General features: G+C 40.1%; 1 protein-coding gene across 1 annotated transcript in view; it reads left to right on the forward strand.

Moving 5' to 3' along the window:
• LOC128659929 (homeobox protein orthopedia) overlaps positions 1-13,487 on the forward strand; it is a 149,410-nt gene extending 135,923 nt beyond the window's left edge. Inside the window, exon 10 of the mRNA XM_053713514.1 lies at positions 13,450-13,487. The gene's annotated coding sequence lies outside the window, so the exon portion shown is untranslated. The remainder of the gene's footprint in view (positions 1-13,449) is intronic.
• Positions 13,488-17,171: the final 3,684 nt, after the last annotated feature.

Consider the following 17,171-nt stretch of genomic DNA (forward strand, 5'->3'; position numbering starts at 1 on the left):
CAATCATGTTTTCAAGTTCCGCTGCGACTCTCCCAGTTATAGACGGCATCCTGTCGGGACTGGAGTGTTTCTCTCCTGTGTGGGTTAGAGGACTTTTTGCCGCCGGTTTCCGCACGGTTTGCCCTTTGGGGTTATTGGCAGTGTCCCTTCGTGGACTCGTTTCCTGTTGATTTCTTCCTTTGAGTTGAGACTTCTGGACTTTGTCCGTTCATCTTGCGGCTTGTCCGAATTTGGGAGTTGGTCTTTACCTTTCTGGGAAGATGGGCTGTGTTGTCTCCTCCTCCAAGCTTCGCTTAGGGGTTTTTCGATAAAGGGGTTTGGGATGCCCTGCATTCCTGCTCCTCGGATGTGCTCCCCCGGTGTTCCGGAGGAGATTATGGAGGCTAGCCTTTGTTTCTCTCACTCTTCAGGGCTTTGTACTCAGTGTTCTCTGGGGTGTTTGGTACGCCTTTTGAGCTCTGGGGTCTTGTGCGACTCTGTCGTACTTTAGCTCTATCTGAGAGTGTTGGACTCCTGCAAGGACTCTTCTTTTCCTTTTGGGTTGAGATTATGAGTGAGTCTTGTTCCCGGGAATAGGCTTTTTCGTTGCTCAGGCCTATAGTTTTTGAGTAATATTCCCTGTGGGTCTGTTTTTTATATTAGACATGTTGTTTAGTTTCCGGGATTTTGTTTGTTTTAAACAAACCCTGTTTGCTTCGGTTGCGGAGGATTCCGCTATGTCCTTGTGGATCCCGTTGCGGGTTGTTACCTGTCTGTTAGGATCCAGGGCTGGGTTGGGTTTTCCGGTTCCAGGGAACTTGGACTATGACCATGAGTCTGGCTAGTTGACCTGGTCACAATTGGCCAGGTTTTCTGAGGGCTGAGGCTTCTTGGGCTTGCCTTACGTTCTAAGGTGCAATTTTCCTTGGTCAGCTCGCTGACATAATTTGATGGCTTTGCGGCTCTGCAAGCGAAGGGTTGCAGGGTTTCTGCTGCAGCAATTGCATCTTGTCCGTGGGTTGGCAGGCTGTTTTTTGAAGGAGATACTTGAAGCTCATCTACGTTGGAGATTTAATCTCTGGGTTCAGCCTGTGGCTTTGTGCCTTGCTTTACATAAGCCCCCTTTTCTTTTGGGGGACTTATTCTCCTCCTTTTCGGGGGTATGGTCCCTGTCTTGGGGCTCCTCCTGGGTTCAGGAGGTCGGAACAGAGGTTTAGACTGTTTCAGAGAGAGATATGCTCTCTGTGTTGTTCTGTTCCACCTGGAGAGTTTCTGGCTCCTCGTCAAGCCTGTATTGGGCCTGTTGCTAGATTTCTCTGGGTCTATGGCCTTGTCGACTGTCTTCAAGGAAAGAGTTTTTGGGTTGGCATCCAAACTCTGTTGGGATGGCTGAGGCCATTCTTCCGCTAGTTTTGAGCTGGTGTTGGGGTTTTTGATGTTCCCTTTTTCTTTCATGTAAATTAGCAAGAGTCCATGAGCTAGTGATGTATGGGATATACATTCCTACCAGGAGGGGCAAAGTTTCCCAAACCTTAAAATGCCTATAAATACACCCCTCACCACACCCACAAATCAGTTTTACGAACTTTGCCTCCTATGGAGGTGGTGAAGTAAGTTTGTGCTAGATTCTATGTTGATATGCGCTCCGCAGCAGGTTGGAGCCCGGTTTTCCTCTCAGCGTGCAGTGAATGTCAGAGGGATGTGAGGAGAGTATTACCTATTTGAATGCAATGATCTCCTTCTACGGGGTCTATTTCATAGGTTCTCTGTTATCGGTCGTAGAGATTCATCTCTTACCTCCCTTTTCAGATCGACGATATACTCTTATATATATACCATTACCTCTGCTGATTTTCGTTTCAGCACTGGTTTGGCTTTCTACAACATGTAGATGAGTGTCCTGGGGTAAGTAAGTCTTATTTTCTGTGACACTCTAAGCTATGGTTGGGCACTTTTTTATAAAGTTCTAAATATATGTATTCAAACATTTATTTGCCTTGACTCAGGATGTTCAACATTCCTTATTTTTCAGACAGTCAGTTTCATATTTGGGATAATGCATTTGAATCAATCATTTTTTCTTACCTTAAAAATGTGACTTTTTCCCTGTGGGCTGTTAGGCTCGCGGGGCTGAAAATGCTTCATTTTATTGCGTCATTCTTGGCGCTGACTTTTTTGGCGCAAATTTTTTTTTCTGTTTCCGGCGTCATACGTGTCGCCGGAAGTTGCGTCATTTTTTGACGTTCTTTTGCGTCAAAAGTGTCGGCGTTCCGGATGTGGCGTCATTTTTGGCGCCAAAAGCATTTAGGCGCCAAATAATGTGGGCGTCTTATTTGGCGCTAAAAAAATATGGGCGTCACTTTTGTCTCCACAGTATTTAAGTCTCATTATTTATTGCTTCTGGTTGCTAGAAGCTTGTTCACTGGCATTTTTTTTCCCATTCCTGAAACTGTCATTTAAGGAATTTGATCAATTTTGCTTTATATGTTGTTTTTTTCTATTACATATTGCAAGATGTTCCACGTTGCAACTGAGTCAGAAGATACTTCAGGAAAATCGCTGCCCGGTGCTGGAGCTACCAAAGCTAAGTGTATCTGCTGTAAACTTTTGGTATCTGTTCCTCCAGCTGTTGTTTGTATTGAATGTCATGACAAACTTGTTAATGCAGATAAAATTTCCTTTAGTACTGTTACATTACCTGTTGCTGTTCCGTCAACATCTAATACTCAGAGTGTTCCTGATAACATAAGAGATTTTGTTTCTAAATCCATTAAGAAGGCTATGTCTGTTATTTCTCCTTCTAGTATACATAAAAGTCTTTTAAAACTTCTCTTTTTTCAGATGAATTTTTAAATGAACATCATCATTCTGATACTGATAATGGTTCTTCTGGTTCAGAGGTTTCTGTCTCAGAGGTTGATGCTGATTAATCTTCGTATTTGTTCAAGATGGAATTATTCGTTCTTTACTTAAAGAAGTATTAATTGCATTAGAAATAGAGGATTCTGGTCCTCTTGATACTAAATCTAAACGTTTAAATAAGGTTTCTAAATCTCCTGTAGTTATTCCAGAAGTGTTTCCTGTCCCTGGTGCTATTTCTGAAGTAATTTCCAGGGAATGGAATAATTTGGGTAATTCATTTACTCCTTCTAAAACGTTTTAAGCAATTATATCCTGTGCCATCTGACAGATTAGAGTTTTGGGACAAAATCCCTAAGGTTGATGGGGCTGTCTCTACTCCTGCTATATCTTTAGCAGATGTTGCTGCAGCTTCAATTTTTTGGTTAGAAGCTTTAGCGCAACAAGTAACAGATCATAATTCTCATAGCATTATTATTCTATAACATGCTAATTATTTTATTTGTGATGCCATCTTTGATATCATTAGAGTTGATGTCCGGTATATATCTCTAGCTATTTTAGCTAGAAGAGCTTTATGGCTTAAAACTTGGAATGCTTATATGTCTTCTAAGTCAACTTTGCTATCCCTTTCTTTCCAGGGTAATAAATTATTCGGTTCTCAGTTGGATTCTTTTATCTCAACTGTTACTGGAGGGAAGGGAACTTTTTTACCACAGGATAAAAAATCTAAAGGTAAATTTAGGTCTAATAATCTTTTTCGTTCCTTTCATCACAACAAGGAACAAAAGCCTGTTCCTTCATCCTCAGGAGCGGTATCAGTTTGGAAACCTTCTCCAGTTTGGAATATATCCAAGCCTTATAGAAACCCAAAGCCAGCTCCTAAGTCCACATGAAGGTGCGGCCCTCATTCCAGCTCAGCTGGTATGGGGCAGATTACGTTTTTTTCAAAGAAATTTGGATCAATTCCGTTCACAATCTCTGGTTTCAGAACATTGTTTCAGAAGGGTACAGAATTGGCTTCAAGTTAAGGCCTCCTGCAAAGAGATTTTTTTTTTTTCTTTCCCGTGTCCCAGTAAACCCAGCAAAGGCTCAAGCATTTCTGAAATGTGTTTCAGATCTAGAGTTGGCTGGAGTAATTATGCCAGTTCCAGTTCTGGAACAGGGGCTGGGGTTTTATTCAATCTCTTAATTGTACCAAAGAAGGTCAATTCCTTCAGACCAGTTCCGGATCTATCAATATTGAATCGTTATGTAAGGATACCAACATTCAAGATGGTAACTGTAAGGACTATCCTGCCTTTTGATCAGCAAGGGCATTATATGTCTGCAATAGATTTTCAGGATGCATATCTGCATATTCCGATTCATCCAGATCACTTTTAGTTTCTGAGATTCTCTTTTCTAGACAAGCATTACCAGTTTGTGGCTCTACCGTTTGGCCTAGCATCAGCTCCAAGAATTTTTACAAAGGTTCTCGGTGCCCTTCTGTCTGTAATCAGAGAACAGGGTATTGGTATTTCCTTATTTGGATGATATCTTGGTACTTGCTCAGTCTTCACATTTAGCAGAATCTCATACGAATCGACTTGTGTTGTTTCTTCAAGATCATGGTTGGAGGATCAATTTACCAAAAAGTTAATTGATTCCTCAGACAAGGGTAACCTTTTTAGGTTTCCAGATAGATTCAGTGTCCATGACTCTGTCTTTGTCAGACAAGAGACGTCTAACATTGATATCAGCTTGTCAAAACCTTCAGTCACAATCATTCCTTTTGGTAGCCTTATGCATGGAAATTTTAGGTCTTATGACTGCTGCATCGGACGCGATCTCCTTTGCTCGTTTTCACATGCGACCTCTTCAGCTCTGTATGCTGAACCAATGGTGCAGGGATTACACAAAGATATCTCAATTAATATCTTTAAAACCGATTGTACGACACTCTCTGACGTGGTGGACAGATCACCATCGTTTAGTTCAGGGGGCTTCTTTTGTTCTTCCGACCTGGACTGTAATTTCAACAGATGCAAGTCTTACAGGTTGGGGAGCTGTGTGGGGGTCTCTGACGGCACAAGGGGTTTGGGAATCTCAGGAGGTGAGATTACCGATCAATATTTTGGAACTCCGTGCAATTTTCAGAGCTCTTCAGTCTTGGCCTCTTCTGAAGAGAGAGTCGTTCATTTGTTTTCAGACAGACAATGTCACAACTGTGGCATACATCAATCATCAAGGAGGGACTCACAGTCCTCTGGCTATGAAAGAAGTATCTCGAATTCTGGTTTGGGCGGAATCCAGCTCCTGTCTAATCTCTGCGGTTCATTTCCCAGGTATAGACAATTGGGAAGCGGATTATCTCAGTCGCCAAACGTTACATCCGGGCGAATGGTCTCTTCACCCAGAGGTATTTCTTCAGATTGTTCAAATGTGGGAACTTCCAGAAATAGATCTGATGGCTTCTCATCTAAACAACAAACTTCCCAGGTATCTGTTCAGATCCCGGGATCCTCAGGCGGAGGCAGTGAATGCATTATCACTTCCTTGGAAGTATCATCCTGCCTATATCTTTCCGCCTCTAGTTCTTCTTCCAAGAGTAATCTCCAAGATTCTGAAGGAATGCTCGTTTGTTCTGCTGGTAGCTCCAGCATGGCCTCACAGGTTTTGGTATACGGATCTTGTTTGGATGGCTTCTTGCCAACCGTGGACTCTTCCGTTAAGACCAGACCTTCTGTCGCAAGGTCCTTTTTTTCCATCAGGATCTCAAATCCTTAAATTTAAAGGTATGGAGATTGAACGCTTGATTCTTGGTCAAAGAGGTTTCTCTGACTCTGTGATTAATACTATGTTACAGGCTCGTAAATCTGTATCTAGAGAGATATATTTTAGAGTCTGGAAGACTTATTTTTCTTGGTGTCTTCTCATCATTTTTCCTGGCATTCTTTTAAAATTCTGAGAATTTTACAGTTTCTTCAGGATGGTTTAGATAAAGGTTTGTCCGCAAGTTCCTTGACAGGACAAATCTCTGCTCTTTCTGTTCTTTTTCACAGAAAGATTGCTAATCTTCCTGTTTTTCATTGTTTTGTTCAAGACTTGGTTCGTATAAAACCTGTCATTAAGTCAATTTCTCCTCCTTGGAGTTTGAATTTGGTTCTGGGGGCTCTTCTAGCTCCTCCTTTTGAACCCATGCATTCATTGGACATTAAACTTCTTTCTTGGAAAGTTTTGTTTCTTTTGGCCATCTCTTCTGCCAGAAGAGTCTCTGAATTATCTGCTCTTTCTTGTGAGTCTCCTTTTCTGATTTTTCATCAGGATAAGGCGGTGTTGCGAACTTCTTTTGAATTTTTACCTAAGGTTGTGAATTCTAACAACATTAGTAGAGAAATTGTGGTTCCTTCATTATGTCCTAATCCTAAGAATTCTAAGGAGAAATCATTGCATTCTTTGGATGTTGTTAGAGCTTTGAAATATTATGTTGAAGCTACTAAGTCTTTCCGAAAGACTTCTAGTCTATTTGTCATCTTTTCCGGTTCTAGAAAAGGCCAGAAAGCTTCTGCCATTTCTTTGGCATCTTGGTTGAAATCTTTAATTCATCATGCCTATGTCGAGTCGGGTAAAACTCTGCCTCAAAGGATTACAGCTCATTCTACTAGGTCAGTTTCTACTTCCTGGGCGTTTAGGAATGAAGCTTCGGTTGATCAGATTTGCAAAGCAGCAACTTGGTCCTCTTTGCATACTTTTACTAAATTCTACCATTTTGATGTGTTTTCTTCTTCTGAAGCAGTTTTTGGTAGAAAAGTACTTCAGGCAGCGGTTTCAGTTTGAATCTTCTGCTTATGTTTTCATTAAACTTTATTTTGGGTGTGGATTATTTTCAGCAGGAATTGGCTGTCTTTATTTTATCCCTCCCTCTCTAGTGACTCTTGCTTGGAAAGATCCACATCTTGGGTAGTCATTATCCCATACGTCACTAGCTCATGGACTCTTGCTAATTACATGAAAGAAAACATAATTTATGTAAGAACTTGCCTGATAAATTAATTTCTTTCATATTAGTAAGAGTCCATGAGGCCCACCCTTTTTTGTGGTGGTTATGATTTTTTTGTATAAAGCACAATTATTCCAATTCCTTATTTTTTATGCTTTCGCACTTTTTTCTTATCACCCCACTTCTTGGCTATTCGTTAAACTGATTTGTGGGTGTGGTGAGGGGTGTATTTATAGGCATTTTAAGGTTTGGGAAACTTTGCCCCTCCTGGTAGGAATGTATATCCCATACGTCACTAGCTCATGGACTCTTGCTAATATGAAAGAAATGAATTTATCAGGTAAGTTCTTACATAAATTATGTTTTTTCAGACCTGCTGACGCTTGGGCTGGCCCAGCTGGGAGTGGGTTCTGGGACCTGCTGGTAATCTTCAGGTTTTGGGAGTGCAGAGGGCCTCGTTGAGGTTCTGTGCTTCTCCATTTTTTTTCCGAGACCTATGTGTAGGTCTGGCAGCTTGGGTTGACTAGACTGGATTCTCTGTCTTGGAGATTTTGCAATCTGTTACCTTGTTTGGCCGCTTTTTACTTCTCAGGAAGTATTTTCTTCTGTGTCATCCTAAGGATGGCTGGGGGTTCTTGACCCAGGGATTTGCATCTGGGTCTGCTACCCGTATTTGTATCTGAATACTTCTGTATTCTGAGTTCTGTCAATTTGAGGACTTGGGGGCCTAGTTATCAACGCGTCTAATTTTCCTGCCTTCGCCGGCCCAATACACCCGCTTAAGCTCGTCTCACATCGCCGCCGCGGACCTGCAAAAATTTGCCTAAGTTATCAAAAAAGCTGTCAAAAAGCCGCGCACCAAGTACGGGGCGATGAGCAGCGGACTGTGAGAGTTATCACTCATCCGATCTCGCTGCTCTTCGGCTTTTTTACAGCTTTCTTGCTAGCCTGTCACTAAGCACCCACACTATACTACACTGTTCTACCCCCTATACCGGAGCCCCCCGCAAGTAAATAAAGTTACCAACCCCTAAACTGCCGCAACTCTTATAAATGTATTAACCCCTAAACCGCCGCTCCCGGACACCGCTGCCACCTACATTATACCTAGTAACCCCTATCCTGCCCCCCCATACCGTCGCCCTCTATAATAAAGTTATTAACCCCTATCCTGCTGATCCCGCACCTCGCCGCAAATAAATAAATAGTTTAACCTCTAAACCGCCGCTCCCTGAACCCGCCGCAACCTATATTAAATTTATTAACCCCTATCCTGCCCCCCCATACCGTTGCCCTCTATAATAAAGTTATTAACCCCTATCCTGCTGATCCCGCACCTTGCCGCAAATAAATAGTTTAACCCCTAAACCGCCGCTCCCTGAACATGCCGCAACCTATATTAAATTTATTAACCCCTATCCTGCCCCCCCATACTGTCGCCCTCTATAATAGTTATTAACCCCTATCCTGCTGATCCCTCACCTCGCCGCAAATAAATAGTTTAACCCCTAAACCGCCGCTCCCTGAAGCCACCGCAACCTATATTAAATTTATTAACCCCTATCCTGCCCCCCCATACTGTCGCCCTCTATAATAAAGTTATTAACCCCTATCCTGCTGATCCCTCACCTCGCCGCAAATAAATAGTTTAACCCCTAAACTGCCGCTCCCTGAAGCCGCCGCAACCGATATTAAATTTATTAACCCCTATCCTGCCCCCCCTACACCGTCGCCACCTATAATAAATTTATTAACCCCTATCCTGCCCCCCACTACACCGCCACCACTGTAATAGAATTATTAACCCCTAAACCTAAGTCTAACACTAACCCTAACACCCCCCTAACTTAAATATTAATTAAATAAATCTAAATAATATTTCTCTTATTAACTAAGTTAATCCTATTTAAAACTAAATACTTACCTGTAAAATAAACCCTAATATAGCTACAATATAAATAATAATTATATTGTAGCTATCTTAGGATTTATTTTTATTTTACAGGTAACTTTCAATTTATTTTAACTAGGTACAATAGCTATTAAATAGTTATTAACTATTTAATAGCTACCTAGCTAAAATAAAGAGAAATTTACCTGTAAAATAAAAACTAACCTAAGTTACAATTACACCTAACACTACACTATACTTAAATAAATTATTCCTATTTAAAACTAAATACTTACCTGTAAAATAAACCCTAAGATAGCTACAATGTAATTAATAATTACATTGTAGCTATCTTAGGATTTATATTTATTTTACAGGTAACTTTGTATTTATTTTAGCTAGTTAGAATAAATAAAACTAAAATATCCCAATAAAGGGATATAAAAGAGCGCTGATATTTATAAAAGAAAAAAACAATGTTCAATATAAAACAAGGTAATACACTTAAAATATAGTAGATCAATTCTACCATGTTAGTCCTGTTTAATGTCCATAAACTGGTAGTAAATTGAAGGGATGAGGGTATCCTCCTAATAGGTGAGTAAGGCTGCTCCTCTTGATCCCAGAGAGTGTGGAACAACAACTGTTAAAATAGAAAGAAGAAAGAGGGCGCCACAATAGCGTGATACCGTCTGGATATGTGGGTACAGATAAAAGTAAGTATTATGCTTACCAAATGGTGTGGTACTGTGCTATGACCAGTGCAAGAAAGCAGGCTTAGAATAGTTATTAAATATTAAATAGTTAACCTAACACTACACTATCATTACATTAATTAAATAAATTATCTACAAATAACTACAATTAAATACAATTACATAAACTAAGTTACAAAAAAATAAGTTACAAACATTTTAAAAATATTACAACAATTTTAAGCTACTTACACCTAATCTAAGCCCCCTAATAAAATAACAAAGCCCCCCAAAATAAAAAAAATGCCCTACCCTATTCTAAATTAAAAAAGTTCAAAGCTCTTTTACCTTACCAGCCCTTAAAAGGAACTTTTGTGGGGCATGCCCCAAAGAATTCAGCTCTTTTGCCTGTAAAAGAAAAATACAACCCCCCCCAACATTAAAACCCACCACCCACATACCCCTGATCGGAACAGCCAATAGAATGCGAGCTCAATCTGATTGGCTGATTGGATCAGCCAATCGGATTGAACTTGAATCTGATTGGCTGATTCAATCAGCCAATCAGATTTTTCCTACCTTAATTCCGATTGGCTGATAGAATCCTATCAGCCAATCGGAATTGAAGGGACGCCATCTTGGATGACGTCCCTTAAAGGAGCCTTCATTCGTCGGTAGTCCGTCTGTAAAGAAGGATGTTCCACGTCGGCGGGATGAAGATTGAAGACCCGGCTTGGAAGATGACATCGCCCGGATAGAAGACTTCTTCAGCGCCTCTTGGAAGATGACATCGCCCGGATAGAAGACTTCTTCAGCGCCTCTTGGAAGATGACATCACCCGGATGGAAGACTTCTTCAGCGCCGCTTGGAGGATCACTTCATCGGATGGAAGATTTCTTCAGCGCCCCTTGGATGATCACTTCTGCCGCTCCGGATGTCCTCTTCGGTTCCATCGCTGCTCGGCTGAGTGAAGACGACTCAAGGTAGGATGATCTTCAGGGGATTAGTGTTAGGTTATTTTAAGGGGGGTTTGGGTTAGATTAGGGGTATGTGGGTGGTGGGTTTTAATGTTGGGGGGGGTTGTATTTTTCTTTTACAGGCAAAAGAGCTGAATTCTTTGGGGCATGCCCCACAAAAGGTCCTTTTAAGGGCTGGTAAGGTAAAAGAGATTTGAACTTTTTTAATTTAGAATAGGGTAGGGCATTTTTTTTATTTTGGGGGGCTTTGTTATTTTATTAGGGGGCTTAGATTAGGTGTAAGTAGCTTAAAATTGTTGTAATATTTTTAAAATGTTTGTAACTTATTTTTTTTTTATTTTTTGTAACTTAGCTTTTTTTATTTTTTGTACTTTAGTTAGTTTATGTAATTGTATTTAATTGTAGTTATTTGTAGTTAATTTATTTAATTAATGTAATGATAGTGTAGTGTTAGGTTTAATTGTAACTTAGGTTAGGATTTATTTTACAGGTAATTTTGTATTTCTTTTAGCTAGGTAGTTATTAAATAGTTAATAACTATTTGATAACTATTCTAACTAGCTAAAATAAATACAAAGTTACCTGTAAAATAAATATAAATCCTAAAATAGCTACAATGTACTTATTAATTACATTGTAGCTATCTTAGGGTTTATTTTACAGGTAAGTATTTAGTTTTAAATAGGAATAATTTATTTAAGTATAGTGTAGTGTTAGGTGTTATTGTAACTTAGGTTAGTTTTTAGTTTACAGGTACATTTCTCTTTATTTTAGCTAGGTAAGCTATTAAATAGTTAATAACTATTTAATAGCTATTGTACCTAGTTAAAATAAATTGAAAGTTACCTGTAAAATAAAAATAAATCCTAAAATAGCTACAATATAATTATTATTTATATTGTAGCTATATTAGGGTTTATTTTAAAGGTAAGTATTTAGTTTAAATTGGATTAACTTAGTTAATAAGAGAAATATTATTTAGATTTATTTAATTAATATTTAAGTTAGGGGGGTGTTAGGGTTAGTGTTAGACTTAGGTTTAGGGGTTAATAAATTTATTACAGTGGCGGCGGTGTAGTGGGGGGCAGGATAGGGGTTAATAAATGTATTATAGGTGGCGATGGTGTAGGGGGGGCAGATTAGGGGTTAATAAATTTAATATAGGTTGCGGCAGGGTCCGGGAGCGGCGGTTTAGGGGTTAAACTATTTAGTTGCGGCAAGGTGCGGGATCGGCAGGATAGGGGTTAATAACTTTATTATAGAGGGCGGAGGTATAGGGGGGGCAGGATAGGGGTTACTAGGTATAATGTAGGTGGCGGTGGGCTCAGGGAGCGGCGGTTTAGGGGTTAATATGTATAGAGTAGCTTGCGGTGTGCTCCGGGAGCGGCGGTTTAGGGGTTAATACATATATTATAGTTGCGGTGGGCTCCGGGAGCGGCGGTTTAGGTGGGAATAACTTTATTTAGTTGCGGCGGTGTAGGGGGACAGATTAGTGGTGTTTAGACTCGGGGTACATGTTAGGGTGTTAGGTGTAGACATCTCCCATAGGAATCAATGGGATGTCTGGCAGCAGCGAACTTGTACTTTCGCTATGGTCAGACTCCCATTGATTCCTATGGGATCCGCCGCCTCCAGGGCGGCGGATTGAAAACCAGGTACGCTGGGCCGTAAAAGTGCCGAGCGTACCTGCTAGTTTTTTGATAACTAGCAAAAGTAGTCAGATTGTGCCGCACTTGTGTGCGGAACATCTGGAGTGACGTAAGAATCGATCTGTGTCGGACTGAGTCCGGCGGATCGAAGTTTACGTCACAAAATTCTACTTTTGCCGGTCTCTAGCCTTTGATAACTTAGGCGAATCAGCCTCGCCACAAATACACTGCGGAATTCCAGCGTATTTGAGGTTGACGGCTTGATAACTAGGCCCCCAGGTCTTTAGTTGTCTTTCTGGGTGCATTTGCATGAGGTTAAGAGAAGATTTTTTCTCTTCTGATGCCTGGTCTTTGGTCTGGGCGTTGCCCCCCACCCCCCCTGGTTTGTCAGGACCTAGGACCCATTTGGGTCTTTGTGAGCCGGGCTCGATCTTGGGGTTTATTCCTTTTATGGAGTTGTGGTAACCTTTTGGTTTTCCTTTGGTTCTTCCTTGCCCTATCCCTGTTGGGAGTTTGGGCTGGTGGGTTCGCTTCTTTAGTAGAGAAAATAGAGCTATAGCGATTCAGTTCATTATCTTTAAGCTCTGTACCAATCTATCTCTTCCCAGATAGATATAAATTATAGCAATGGAAAAAGGGGGGTAGGGACAGAGCGCTAAATTAGCAAAGATACTAGGAGGATGATATTTGTATAAACAGCAGTTTTTTATTGTAGGCTTTAACAATTCACTTCTAAAATTAACTTTTTGGTAAAGGAGTATATGTTCAGTATTTAAAAAACACTTGTCCTAAATATTAAAACATATATATGACTTATTCATGCAAACAATCCGGGACGTCTTTCTTAAAATAAAACTTCACATGTGTTTATCCAATAAAAATTGCGCAATAGATAACCCCTTTTAGTTTCAACTTTTATTTCAATAAAAAGTAGCAATAAAACATTTGCGCAAAAGGTAACCACTTTAGTTTCAATAAGTCATCTTATGTCAAAAAATGAACAGTCTTGTTTATAGATTGATACAGACTATAGCAGTGTTTTTCAACCAGTGTGCCGTGGCACACTAGTGTGCCGTGGCACACTAGTGTGCCGTGAGAGATCCTCAGGTGTGCCACGGCAGACTGACAACAGTGTGACATATTTTTTAAACTTTGCTTGTTTTTTACTCCCAGTGCAGGGGTAGTTTGTAGGAGGCATGGCATAACAGCACAATACATACAATATGTGTGTGTTTGTGTGTATGTTTATATATATATGCTGTATTAGGCTACAATGTGTGATTTTTTTTTTAAATTTTGGGATGGTGGTGTGCCACAGGATTTTTTAATGTAAAAAAGTGTGCCACGGCAAAAAAAAGCTTAAAAATCACTGGACTATAGAATGCACCACACACTTTTTTTTTTTTTTTTTTTTTAGGGGAAAGCCCGAAAAGACCAGAAACACCAGGATTAATGCCTAAACAAACAGGCCCAAGGCGAAATAGAACCTAAATCAGGAATTTTTAATTTAAGTAGTAAAGAACTGTCAGAAGAAGAAAAAAAGTTCTTAATTTAGGACTAAGATTTGCACCTACATCAAGGTTGAACAACACACATACAGGGAGTGCAGAATTATTAGGCAAGTTGTATTTTTGAGGATTAATTTTATTATTGAACAACAACCATGTTCTCAATGAACCCAAAAAACTCATTAATATCAAAGCTGAATATTTTTGGAAGTAGTTTTTAGTTTGTTTTTAGTTATAGCTATTTTAGGGGGATATCTGTGTGTGCAGGTGACTATTACTGTGCATAATTATTAGGCAACTTAACAAAAAACAAATATATACCCATTTCAATTATTTATTTTTACCAGTGAAACCAATATAACATCTCAACATTCACAAATATACATTTCTGACATTCAAAAACAAAACAAAAACAAATCAGTGACCAATATAGCCACCTTTCTTTGCAAGGACACTCAAAAGCCTGCCATCCATGGATTCTGCCAGTGTTTTGATCTGTTCACCATCAACATTGCGTGCAGCAGCAACCACAGCCTCCCAGACACTGTTCAGAGAAGTGTACTGTTTTCCCTCCTTGTAAATCTCACATTTGATGATGGACCACAGGTTCTCAATGGGGTTCAGATCAGGTGAACAAGGAGGCCATGTCATTAGATTTTCTTCTTTTATACCCTTTCTTGCCAGCCACGCTGTGGAGTACTTGGACGCGTGTGATGGAGCATTGTCCTGCATGAAAATCATGTTTTTCTTGAAGGATGCAGACTTCTTCCTGTACCACTGCTTGAAGAAGGTGTCTTCCAGAAACTGGCAGTAGGACTGGGAGTTGAGCTTGACTCCATCCTCAACCCGAAAAGGCCCCACAAGCTCATCTTTGATGATACCAGCCCAAACCAGTACTCCACCTCCACCTTGCTGGCGTCTGAGTCGGACTGGAGCTCTCTGCCCTTTACCAATCCAGCCACGGGCCCATCCATCTGGCCCATCAAGACTCACTATCATTTCATCAGTCCATAAAACCTTAGAAAAATCAGTCTTGAGATATTTCTTGGCCCAGTCTTGACGTTTCAGCTTGTGTGTCTTGTTCAGTGGTGGTCGTCTTTCAGCCTTTCTTACCTTGGCCATGTCTCTGAGTATTGCACACCTTGTGCTTTTGGGCACTCCAGTGATGTTGCAGCTCTGAAATATGGCCAAACTGGTGGCAAGTGGCATCTTGGCAGCTGCACGCTTGACTTTTCTCAGTTCATGGGCAGTTATTTTGCGCCTTGGTTTTTCCACACGCTTCTTGCGACCCTGTTGACTATTTTGAATGAAACGCTTGATTGTTCGATGATCACGCTTCAGAAGCTTTGCAATTTTAAGAGTGCTGCATCCCTCTGCAAGATATCTCACTATTTTTGACTTTTCTGAGCCTGTCAAGTCCTTCTTTTGACCCATTTTGCCAAAGGAAAGGAAGTTGCCTAATAATTATGCACACCTGATATAGGGTGTTGATGTCATTAGACCACACCCCTTCTCATTACAGAGATGCACATCACCTAATATGCTTAATTGGTAGTAGGCTTTCGAGCCTATACAGCTTGGAGTAAGACAACATGCATAAAGAGGATGATGCGGTCAAAATACTCATTTGCCTAATAATTCTGCACTCCCTGTATACATGTGCGCCAATTCATCAGAAAACTGACACTGAAAAGATTTTTTGCGAGAAACCCAATAGAAAGGAATATAATAGGAAGTAGAATATATATAAGTGATGAAAATAAAACTCCTCAAATGAGACATACAAACTTGAAACCTCAATCCTAATTGTATCCCTCAAACGAGAAAGGGAGAAACTTGGAACTATTCGAAAAACTAATACATAAAGACATTTCTAAAATTAATCTGAATAAAAATATTAATAATCTGAACTAAAGAGAACAGCAAACACTTAAAACTCTTTTTGGTAAAGATCTAACCATAAAGCCAGCCAGCAAGGGCGGAGGGGTGGTAGTTTTAGATACAATCAAAAATATAGAAGAAGCGAATAGATTGCTAAGCGACCAAGATACATATAAAGAATTAAAATTAAATCCAACAAAAAAATTCTCTAATAAATTAATAACAATTTTAGATGAGGCAAAGGTCAAAGGCATTATCCTAAAAACAGAATATGATTTTCTGTGCCCTGTTTTTCCAAAGGTCCCAGTTTTTTATTATTTACTGAAAATCCACAAGGATTTAAATAACCCCCCAGGAAGGCCGATTATATCAGGCATTGGTTCCATCACTTGCAATCTTTTACAATACATAGATTTTTACAAGATTATGTCAAAACTTTACCCTCATATTTAAGACACCACTGATATTCTCAATTGTTTAAAATGTATAAAGTGGGAAGAAGGCTTTAATGGGGACCTGTGATGTGTCCTCATTGTATACTAGTTTTAGACATGACTTGGGCATTAATGCAGTAAAATCATATATAGGACAAAGATGTTCTTCTAAATCCAGAACAAAAATAATTTATATTAATGGGCATTGACTTTATTCTAAATCAGAACTATTTTTCGTTTAATCAGAAGTTTTAAATACAGACTAGAGGAATGGCAATGGGTACAAGATTTGCACCCAGCTATGCTAACCTATTTTCTTCATAAATGAAGAGTCCACAGCTGCATTCATTACTTTTGGGAAATAAGAACCTGGCCACCAGGAGGAGGCAAAGACACACCAGCCAAAGGCTTAAATACTCCTCCCACTTCCCTCATCCCCCAGTCATTCTTTGCCTTTCGTCCCAGGAGGTTGGCAGAGAAGTGTCACAAGTTTGTTTTCGTCTCTGGAGGGTAGTACTCTTTGATATGGGACGGGAGTTTTAAGTAATCCTGTCAGTCTCTTAGTGAGAGCTTGGATGAAAGTTAGAGTCAGGAGATGCAGGAAGAGTCTTTCTGTGAAACCATCCCGACTCATTTTAACAACTCCACAAGCAATCGGCATTGTTGAAATTCGCTTTGCTGTCTGCTTTCTCCTCTGAAGTCCATGGCGGAGGCGGGGCTACTATCCGTTACACTTGAAGGGCTGTGTTCCTGTTCCACTGCATAGATTCTGGTAAGATTGATTTATTTTACTTCTTCATGATTGTACTGCAACTCATTTGTTCCTGCGAACTCACATGAAAAATACAGGGTCTCAGTGGGACTCCTTTAGTATCTTGGAATCAAGGGTTAATATCTCCTAAGGGGGATTATTGCTCAGGAGGGTTTCTAATCATGTTTGTTATCTGATTCAATCTGCTTATGTGTAGTGTTAACTGGGCTTGTGGCTTTATGGAACATAACGCCCTGTTCATGTGACGCAACCTTAAAGTTGGGAGCACTTTTTTTGGACTGTACGGTTCACCTTGTTTACGTTCTGGTCTCCCATTTCCGCATTCCTGACTTTGTGGTGTCTAGTCCGCTGGTGTCTGGTTCATAGGAGGTAGTGAGTGCCCCAGCCATTGTGGGGTGTCAGGTGCCATTTAAATTGTATTATATTTAGTCAATTTGTTGGTTTCTTTTATCCAGTTGTGGAGGATGCTGATGTTGAGATTGTTCAACTTTCTGATTCAGATTCTTCATCCTGTGACGAATGCGAATTGGCCCCATTGACTCAG

The sequence above is a fragment of the Bombina bombina genome, chromosome 5 (genome assembly GCF_027579735.1).
Source record: "Bombina bombina isolate aBomBom1 chromosome 5, aBomBom1.pri, whole genome shotgun sequence".
In the NCBI taxonomy this organism is placed as follows: domain Eukaryota; kingdom Metazoa; phylum Chordata; class Amphibia; order Anura; family Bombinatoridae; genus Bombina; species Bombina bombina.